This window comes from Palaemon carinicauda, chromosome 6 (assembly GCF_036898095.1).
Source record: "Palaemon carinicauda isolate YSFRI2023 chromosome 6, ASM3689809v2, whole genome shotgun sequence".
NCBI lineage: Eukaryota > Metazoa > Arthropoda > Malacostraca > Decapoda > Palaemonidae > Palaemon > Palaemon carinicauda.
The window spans coordinates 179,195,353-179,205,396 of record NC_090730.1 but is presented as its reverse complement, the minus strand read 5'-3'; the positions used below and the strand labels follow the sequence as shown (position 1 = coordinate 179,205,396).

The window sequence follows — 10,044 nt, the reverse complement described above, 5'->3', positions numbered from 1 at the left end:
AAGACAGGTTGTATATTTTAGTGGTCTGAACGTTTTTTATAATCATTTGTCGAAAATCGTAAGTTGTGGGTTGATTACCATATAAACCTATAGATTTGTGCAGTGTATAGTCAAAAGTTCAAAACCCCCTAAAATATGTTGTACCAGTCTTATAGTTTATCTATATAAAGTTCTCTGCCACTGAAGTTTTAAGGTTGTTTTGGCCGTTTATAGTGTTAGTTTATGAACAGCTTACTAGCCAGAAGTTTAATCTTAGAGTAATGAAACCTACAGGGATTAACTGTAATGCAGAAAGCTAGATGTAATTGAATTTTGGAATATCAGGGTCTAAGGTCAAGGTCATGCCTATTTATACATTAGGTCAAAGGTCAAGGTCAAGAAATAAGCTGTTGTGATGGAGGCCTGTTCTGTGAGTGCCACTTTACTTTAAACGGTTCCCAGCAGTCAGTCTTCAAAAATTAGTCATTGCAATAGTTACTGTAATCAAGACAGTGATATTAATGTAACACTTAAGTAAAACCATTGAAGCTTTAGTTGCCCAGGTCCTCTTCACTCAAAGAATTTTTCTTCAATCATTCTTCTATGGAGGAATTCGTATCAGCGTTCATTTAAGTACAAAAATCTCCTTAATTGAGCATTTTTATTTGCATTTTGGTAATCAAATTTAACTTGTTTAAATCATTTACATTTACTTATTTATTGGTCTATATTCCAACGTAACTTGCTTCACTAGCAACTTAGCATCTCATTGATCCTATGTTTTGATAAGCGGAGCATGGATTGCTACGTGTGTTAGACTTGTGGGTTAGTATTTTGGCATTATTTAAAATTGTCAAATTTATCATAACATAATAAATTATGGTGAGCTGAGCATAAGTGATTTTCGCTACACGTGTTAGTCATCTGGACTAGTATTTTTGGCCTTGTTTTGATGATCTAATTTATTTGAATGTCGCAGTCGTTGCTCCTGTAGATATTTTCACAGACATTCTCACTGATACTGTGTTTAGGCAAGCAAAAATGATCAATTACTAGCTTTTGTCCTGTGGGCTGGCATTTATAATTTATAAGGTTTCGACTTAAACTTACTTTAAGCTCAAAGGTTTCGAATTCCATCTTGCTTGACGTAAGGTAGAATAGAACTAAACTAATCAGGGTTAATGTTACTTTAATCATAGCCAAATATATGAATCACTTATGTTCCTACTTCTATCTTGTGTTGTATGCCTTTCTGAACATGATTGGGACAAACCACCATTCTATGAGTTTTTCATCTACTTTATATATCGACAATTTTGGGAGATGTTAGTGGGGAAACTGGAGTTACAGCAATAATAGTCAGAAATGCAATAAAAACCCAATATATCCACTTAGTTCATGCAAGTTGCTGAAAATTCCCATTACATCCTTCTGTTTTTCTCCGTCGTTGCTTGCTACGCTCGCAAAATTTAGCATTACTTCACTGCTCCGCTTTTGTGGCTAGCGGTGCATGGGTGTGCTGCATTTGCATGCCCCACGGGTCTTTATTTTAGGGATTATATTATACGAAAATAGCTATATACTGTGCAGAGAGAATTTTCAGCCTAATCAATTGCCTAAATGGATGAAATTACTCCAAATTTCAAAATAAATCATACTTCCCTCTTTGAGACGTTTTTGTTATATTAGTCATGTTAGAACTGTGAAGGGTAGGGTGGAACAAACTGGCATTTTTAGAACATCAGGTATCTTCTGCATAAATATTTGTAAGCTCGTAACTGGTTAGAAATGCCAGATAATGATTAAGTCATATATAAAACTGGCCAAAGTGAATGCAAATAACCTCTGCAGTAACTCTAATCGCTCTTCCAAAGGTTAACAATGTACTAAAAGGGAGAAATAACTTCACATTTTATTCGACTGATGCACAAAATTAGGCCCCACCCCCATTAAATACATCTAGAAATGTCAACCTAGCCAGCACCCGTCCATTTCTTATAGTCAATCCTAGTTTACCTAGTAATTGAAGTATCATATATTAACCCAAATCACATTCATATCATACTTGAAAATACTGTATAAATAACTTATAAATTTATTTGGGAGTGTAGTTCAAAGGGAGGACTGGTAGTTTTGTGCTGCACCTTCTTTCGGAGTATTGGACTTGACTTCCATTTCCCATTATCAGACTAAATTTCACTTTTTTTCTACCCTAACCTATAATCATTAACGTTAATTTTTTCAATCATGTAGTATATTCTGATAGAGCATATAAATAGTGGAGGTTTAGTGTATGAAACTTTAGGCCCTTTATTCTGTTCAAACCAGTATCTGACGAACGAAGCACTACTTAACTGTTAATTTCCGAACTTTTTGAAGGGAAGTGGGTTTTATGGAAGGCACTAAGATGATAAGAGTAGCAAAGCTGGAATCTTTAGTTCAAAAACTGTTAGGTTGATAAGGGTCTTAGACATTAGTATTCAGGATTCAAAATACTATATATACCGCATTTTTTTCCCATTATGATTTAGTTCCCTAACTAAATATAAAGCTATTGGATTTGTTTCCATTACCATCCAAATAGATGGACATTAGTGCTAGCTGGCCAAGTCAAATGACCCACTATGGTGCCCAGGGAAAGGCAGCATCTTGAGTGAATAGCTTAAACTCAGTCCCCGGACTAGGATCAATCTACTTCCATGTGAATGCTAGAGATTGCGTCACCACTGAAATAGCCTGAAGGCTATTATTGCACTATTCTGTGATAAAAGCCAAAACACAATAGTAAAACGAGTGGTATATTAGCTCTGGGCCATGGATAGGACCGGGCGCTTCAGCACTGTGCTATGTCCTCGCAGGTAGTGATTGGGACACGGAGTTCCAGCCATGGCCCGTGCCCCAGCTTCCTGATGGCCTGGCAACCATGGTGACCGTAGCTACCATAGTTGTCGTAGAGAACTAATTTCCAGGACTCCCTGATCAACCGCTTGGTTTCCTTCAAGCATCCCAGTCCTTTGAAGGGGACACCAGCTGAGCCTTCACGACAGGCCAAGTCCTCCGTTGAATCCCGGTCCGTAACTCACTCACTAAGCTGAAAGAGTCTGCGCATCCACAGACCTTTTGAGCTAGGAAGTCATTTATGTTGTCTCCAGACTTCATAAATTAGCTCTTCCAGGTGAAGGCAACAAGTGAGGTCGGAGACTGATCATCGACCTTTTTCCTCTGAATTAGTTAGTACATCAAAGCTCAAGATAGAAACAGTACAGTCTGTGCTGTTTATCTAGCTGAGAAGGAGACTTCATGGTTTTGATAGTCATTCAGAATGCATCCTTTCACGTGCCTGTCCATCAGTCCTCTGGAAATTACCTCAGCTTCTCCCTCTAAGTTAGTATACCAGTTCAAGACTGTGCTTTGGACTGTGTACGCCTACCAGCGTTTACACGCGGATGACAATTTAGGAGGTGCTTGGCCTCACTTAACAGGTATGTGCTAAGATATCCTGATGATAGCTTGATCATCTGGTAGCAGAAGGCTTCTTGTTCCGGAGGGATTTCTAGTGTTCAACTCGTTTGCCACATGACAGCAGGAATCACCCTTGTTCCTACTTCCGTGTTCCGGTTCCATGGCCAATATATGAAATGCCTTCGAACATGCATGGGATCACTTGGATGTCTACCCCTGTCCACCTTTGACCTGTTCCAGCAGGTAATCAACGGAGTTCATTACACCAGGACTCAGCTCTTTCCCTTCACCAGTTGGAAAACTGCATATCCAATTCCAATGACTGATTACATCACATATCAGAGAAATCAATCTAGATAAAGGACTTAGGTTTGTATTGCTAAGAAAAATACAAATTACTTCCAATATTTGTCATATTACCACCTAACCACACTGGCATATATATTGAAACCTTTAACCTACTGACACTTTGCCGGAAAACTTGTGTAACTTTGCTGTTAACTGTTTTAGCTTAATCATTTTCATTTCAACATCATCACTAGAACCTTGCATATATAGAAATAAACACCTAAATGACCATCCTCTACTATAATTATCAACTGATATGTTTTTTGCCTAATTCCCTTATCTCCCTTTTTTGTCATATATATTTGTTATGCTATAATTGTAGTATTTACTTTGTGTTGATGCAGTATCAATGTTTGGAGTTGCTAAAAGAACTTTTTTATTTCAAACTCCTTGAAATTTTACTATTTTAATTTCCTTTTTTTTCCAGAACACCCTTGGAGCTATGACAAATAGGATTCGTTTCACTAATTGCACCTCAACTGAGATAATTGTACTATTGGGTAACCTTTGATTCACATCTCGAAGCATTAAGAGAAGATACTCCGGTTATGGTATGGGCACTGTCCTAGCAGGGTGCCACATGATAGTGGTAGCCCACCCAACCCACATCCAGCCATATGTAAGGATAAAGCGTAATTAAGGTATGCACATGGAGAAGTATAGTTTTATGATTATTCCTGTTTTTCCCTTCAATTATTCATGGCTTATCAGCCATAAAAGTCTGGAATTGGAAATTGTGGACAGGTTCTAATGCCAGGAGAAAATGGCAAGTAAATTTAATCAATAGAATGTGCAACTGTTAGATAGTAACTAAAGTTGCTTTGTAATTCGGGAAGAAGAGCTTAAAGGATGTGAATAAATGTAAAGGGTTACATGCAGGTGGTCTTAATGTAAAATTTACCGAGTTTTGTTTTCTGAGGTTAATGGTGGTTAATGTATGCCTCAGGTGACCAAATTTCATATTAGGAAATTAAATCAATGTAATATTCTATACCACTGGCATATAAGATGTAAAATTTAATACACACTACTTATGAATGGTGCAGTGTGAAAATTGACTTCTTCTCAGGGTAGGGATATGACACTCTATAATATAAATCTAAAAAGTAGATTAGGGATGTAGTGACTTATGATACATGACCACATCAAAGGCTAGAAATCTGGCAGTCTGTAAAGTAGTTTAAAGTAAAGTGTGTGATGCTCTGTGATGTATGGTCATTTCAAGGGCTAGGCATTGAGCTGCAATTAGCACACTCCTACTTTACATTTGAGATACTAAACTTGGTTATACACTGTCATTTGAGAGGTAAGAATTGTCACAGCTATTAAGAACTCTGGCAATGGCAAATTAATGAACATGTAAAAGGACAGTCAATTGATGAGTATGTAAAGGTACTGCTAATTGATGAGCAGTTCAGGGCACTGCCACTTGCCAAGCAGTTCAGGGCACTGCCACTTGCCAAGCAGTTAGGGCACTGCCACTTGCCAAGCAGTTAGGGCACTGCCACTTGCCAAGCAGTTAGGGCACTGCCACTTGCCAAGCAGTTAGGGCACTGCCACTTGCCAAGCAGTTAGGGCACTGCCACTTGCCAAGCAGTTAGGGCACTGCCACTTGCCAAGCAGTTAGGGCACTGCCACTTGCCAAGCAGTTAGGGCACTGCCACTTGCCAAGCAGTTAGGGCACTGACACTTGCCAAGCAGTTAGGGCACTGACACTTGCCAAGCAGTTAGGGCACTGACACTCGTCATGCAGTTACGGCACTGACACTCATCATGCAGTTAGGGCACTGCCACTCGTCATGTATTTAAGGCATTGCCACTTACCAAGCATTTAAGGCACTGCCACTTACCAAGCATTTAAGGCACTGCCACTTACCAAGCATTTAAGGCACTGCCACTTACCAAGCATTTAAGGCACTGCCACTCGCCAAGCAGTTAAGGCACTGCCACTTGCCAAGCAAGGGATTGTCATGTGAAACGCTTTAATAAAAATATGGAATGAGTCCAGTTGATAGAATAGGCATGTGAGACCAATGATAAAGCTGTCATGGATGCCAATCTCAGTTTTAGCACTGTGTAGGATGGGTATATACGTCAATTCTACTAGTACATTTCCTCAGGGCAGGGTAGGAATAAAGTTCAGATGAAACTTAGCTTGTGGACGGCTAAGGCAGCCGAGACTTATGGCATGTCGTCTTAGGACAAGTATGATCTCTTTAATAGACCACCAGACAGTTAGTGATACTTCCATATATGTCAGCTTATAGATGAAAAGTCATACTTGGTACAGCCACTTAACAGGTTAAGGACACTATCTTAGTATGCATGTGCTAATATGATTTTTTTAGTAATAAATTTGGTGTAGATCGTGCGTGGATACAGACTTGTGATTAACAGTGAGAAGAAAAATTACCTATTGCATTAGGTTTTCACTTTAGTTACCAATTGCATTAGGTCTTGGGTTTAACTTGCCAAAATCTTTCAATGTTTGCAACATAATATTTATGCTGATTGTATGTTATATCCCCATGCACTTCTTTATAAAAAATAGGAAGTCAGGTTTCTGAATATTGTGTTTTGCTGATGGAATACTACTTTGGCCCTTTACTCTCCCGAGGTCAAGTTTTTCTTTTTATTTGAAGCTAATTTAAGTAATAAAATGTTATCCATTTGTATGAAAAGAATATCCATGATTTTAACAATCAATCCATCATTGTTTAAAAACATTTCATGATTCTAGCTCTCAAATTCCCTTAATTCTTATAATTGGCCTAAGTTTTCTAAAGAATTTCTCTATATACTTTACTTCAGCTGTGTTGATAAATTGTTCATAAGAATGAAAAAAATATTATCATTTTTTAATCATATATTGCAATATTGTAATTAGTTCAAGCTCTGAAAGTTAGGAGTTTGAGCTTCAATGCTCTCTCCAATATTAAATTAGGTGTTTGAGCTGCAACGTGCTATCCTATATTAAATCTTTCATACCCAAGTGGATTCAGTGCCATCTTGAGATTGAAAAGGTTGCAAAATAAAATAAAATATTGTATTAAATTTTGGTACTTAAAAATATTGACTTACTAAAGTATGGTTTGTTTTTTGGCTGGCTAGAATTAACAACCTACTCCCCTGCTAGATTTCAAAGTAGGCTAAATGTACAATGTTACTAGTGAAATGCTATATTAATACTATGTGAAATAAGAATCATACAAAAAAGAAAATTTAGGATTACTAATACATTTTTTTTAGATCTGTAAAGTATCACACTAAGGGGTTCTTGGATAAAATCTGTCTAACGATGCATCGAAATAGTTTTTTATCGGTTTGTGGTAAATAGGATAATTTTGTGACGTGATTGTTTTTTTTATTTTTAGGTTTATTAAATCAACTAGGACTTTGCATTCAAGTGCATTCACTGGCAGCCTAGTCAGCCAGTTTAGCATCATTCAATGTGTGCCCTTAATTTTCCTTTTTTTCAATAAATTGTATCAAATTTAATCATTTGAAGCTGCTAGTTTTTTTTTTATCTAAGCTGCAATATTTTAGCACAATAATGCATTGAATTTTCCATAGTAAGGAATATTTTGTGCTTTCTAATAGTAATTATCCGAAGATGACTTACCACTACAGGCAGTCGCAGTACAATTGAATCATTCTGAATTAGGTAAAGGAATAAAATCATTAAGAGTATTTAGTGTTTTCAAAAAATAAATTAAAATGTGAATATGCTATGGATTATTGCCCCGTTTATAAATGGGTAAAGGCTGTAGACATCGTAGTAGCTAGTGCATTATATAGCATAAGCTGCCTCGACTTTCGAAAATGTTGCACGTCACACTTGCATAAGGTAACACTAGAATCAATACGTTGGGAAAATAAGAGTGAAGAATAGATTTAACGAGATAGTGGTAAAGCTTATTTTGATCAGGACTGAATGTTTTCATTTTCTGCTATCAGGCTTATTGCTTGATAGTTTTTCAGTATTTTCATTTCAGCTTAAGCTGCTTTTTATCTGCTCAAATATTATTTATGATTAATGTAATCATTCGAAGAGATCTTACATATAGGAACTATAAAGTTTTTGTTTTAGAAGTGCTTGAGAATATTTCTAATACTTTCATATAAATATTGCACAAGTTCGTGATAGGTGAATTCAATTTTAAACCAATTTATTCACATAGATTCTTCACATTCTAATTGTCAAGACAATTTCAGGAATTTCTGTTTCAATAACATTCATTATCAAGTGATTCACCTTTTTTCTTAATCTTGAATTTCATTTTGGGATGGAAGTGGCATCTAATATGGCCATTTAACAGTATAATTACTCTTGAATCTGTCATTTCATTAGTGTTTGATATTAGCATGTTTTATCAGATTCTGTTGCAAAATCCTATAAAATTGACATTGTTTTAAGAGTACAACTAGTGTTTTTCAGTATGTGCCAATATTAATCGGTGATTCCTCATTTTTAAAATGTTGATGGTAATTTTTATCACATTTTCAGGAATATGAGAGAAAAAAAAGACTGTCTGCTTCACAATGGTCCGAGTGTGGGAGGATCAGATGGCTTTATGGAAACAATCACGTTGAAGCCCTTCAAGGGTTAAGTATTCGAGCAAGAATCAAATTCATGAAGTAAGTTTAGGTACAATATTTATCGTGAACTTTATTTGTTTAACTAAATATCAAGAACAAAATTTTAATACTTTAAACTGAAAATCATGAACAAAACTATTCAAACTAAATATCAAGAAGGAAACTTTGTTTCAACTAAATATCAAGAACAAAACTTTAAATTCAAACTAAATATCATGAGCAAAGGTTTTTGGGCGAATACTTTAAAACTTTCATGGTTAAACAAGTCTTCACTGCTTGTTCCGATTAGCAAATACATGTCTTAAAACCATTGCCTTGTAATATATATTTAATTGTTATATATTTGTTATATATTTAATTGTTGTTGTATCAATATTAATAAATTTTACTAGCAAAAATATTTGAAAATCTAGTTATTGCTGCATTATAATATACTTTCTTATAATAATTAAAATGTTTGAAAAACTTCAATTATCATATCAGCATATGTAGGTAGAAACGATTTTTCATTACATATTGTGATCGTATCGTTATGTGAAAAATACAGATAAGGCAAAACAGAATGGGTATCATATGATCCTGTCCATTTGTTTCTACAAAAACTAGTATACTGCAAAAGGTTTTCCTTTTTGTATCAGGGGCCTATATCAATTTTCGACGAGAATATAAACTCTTCATACTTTGTAAAAGTCGAAAATATTTCTACCAAAAGTCATAAGTTGAATTTTCAATTGACATAGGTTATTTAGTTAATAAACCTTAATGAACGCCTGCATGAGAAATATAAATTGAACTTTTTTACTTATCATTATTTGGTCCTGAGCTAAGTATTAGTATTTTAGGAAACATATGGTAGGTGGCTCAAATTACATGCAGACACTGGCTTTTGATATAGTAAAGATTTCAAAGCTGATTGTGGGGCAATAACTTAATTTTTTTTAAATCTTTTATATGAATTCACGTTAAGTGAAGCAAACATTTAGAAATTGATGTAGAATTAGGTTGGAGCTTATTAACTGTTGCACAAAAATTGGTCATATGCTCTATGGAGTCTGTAGTTGCTCTAAAATCATAGAAGAATTGATGTTTTGCTCTTTCAGAAATGGAGAGCCGAAGCAGGATAGCGTTGTAGATGCAAACTGGCGTGCCGCCTTGAGAGAGAGATGCAGACACGCGTGCCGCCTAGAGAGAGATGCAGACACGCGTGCCGCCTAGAGAGAGATGCAGACACGCGTGCCGCCTAGAGAGAGATGCAGACACGCGTGCCGCCTAGAGAGAGAGAGAGATGCAGACACGCGTGCCGCCTAGAGAGAGAGAGATGCAGACACGCGTGCCGCCTAGAGAGAGAGAGATGCAGACACGCGTGCCGCCTAGAGAGAGAGAGATGCAGACACGCGTGCCGCCTAGAGAGAGAGAGATGCAGACACGCGTGCCGCCTAGAGAGAGAGAGATGCAGACACGCGTGCCGCCTAGAGAGAGAGAGATGCAGACACGCGTGCCGCCTAGAGAGAGAGAGAGAGATGCAGACTGGCGTGCCGCCTAGAGAGAGAGAGAGAGATGCAGACTGGCGTGCCGCCTAGAGAGAGAGAGAGAGATGCAGACTGGCGTGCCGCCTAGAGAGAGAGAGAGAGATGCAGACTGGCGTGCCGCCTAGAG

General features: G+C 36.9%; 1 long non-coding RNA gene across 1 annotated transcript in view; it reads left to right on the top strand.

Annotated features, from left to right (window-relative positions):
* Positions 1-9,479, top strand: part of LOC137642306 (uncharacterized) — a 10,216-nt gene extending 737 nt beyond the window's left edge. Inside the window, exons 2-3 of the long non-coding RNA XR_011044747.1 lie at positions 4,217-4,430; positions 8,297-9,479. This is a non-coding gene — a long non-coding RNA (uncharacterized lncRNA). The remainder of the gene's footprint in view (positions 1-4,216; positions 4,431-8,296) is intronic.
* The last annotated feature ends 565 nt before the right edge of the window (positions 9,480-10,044 follow it).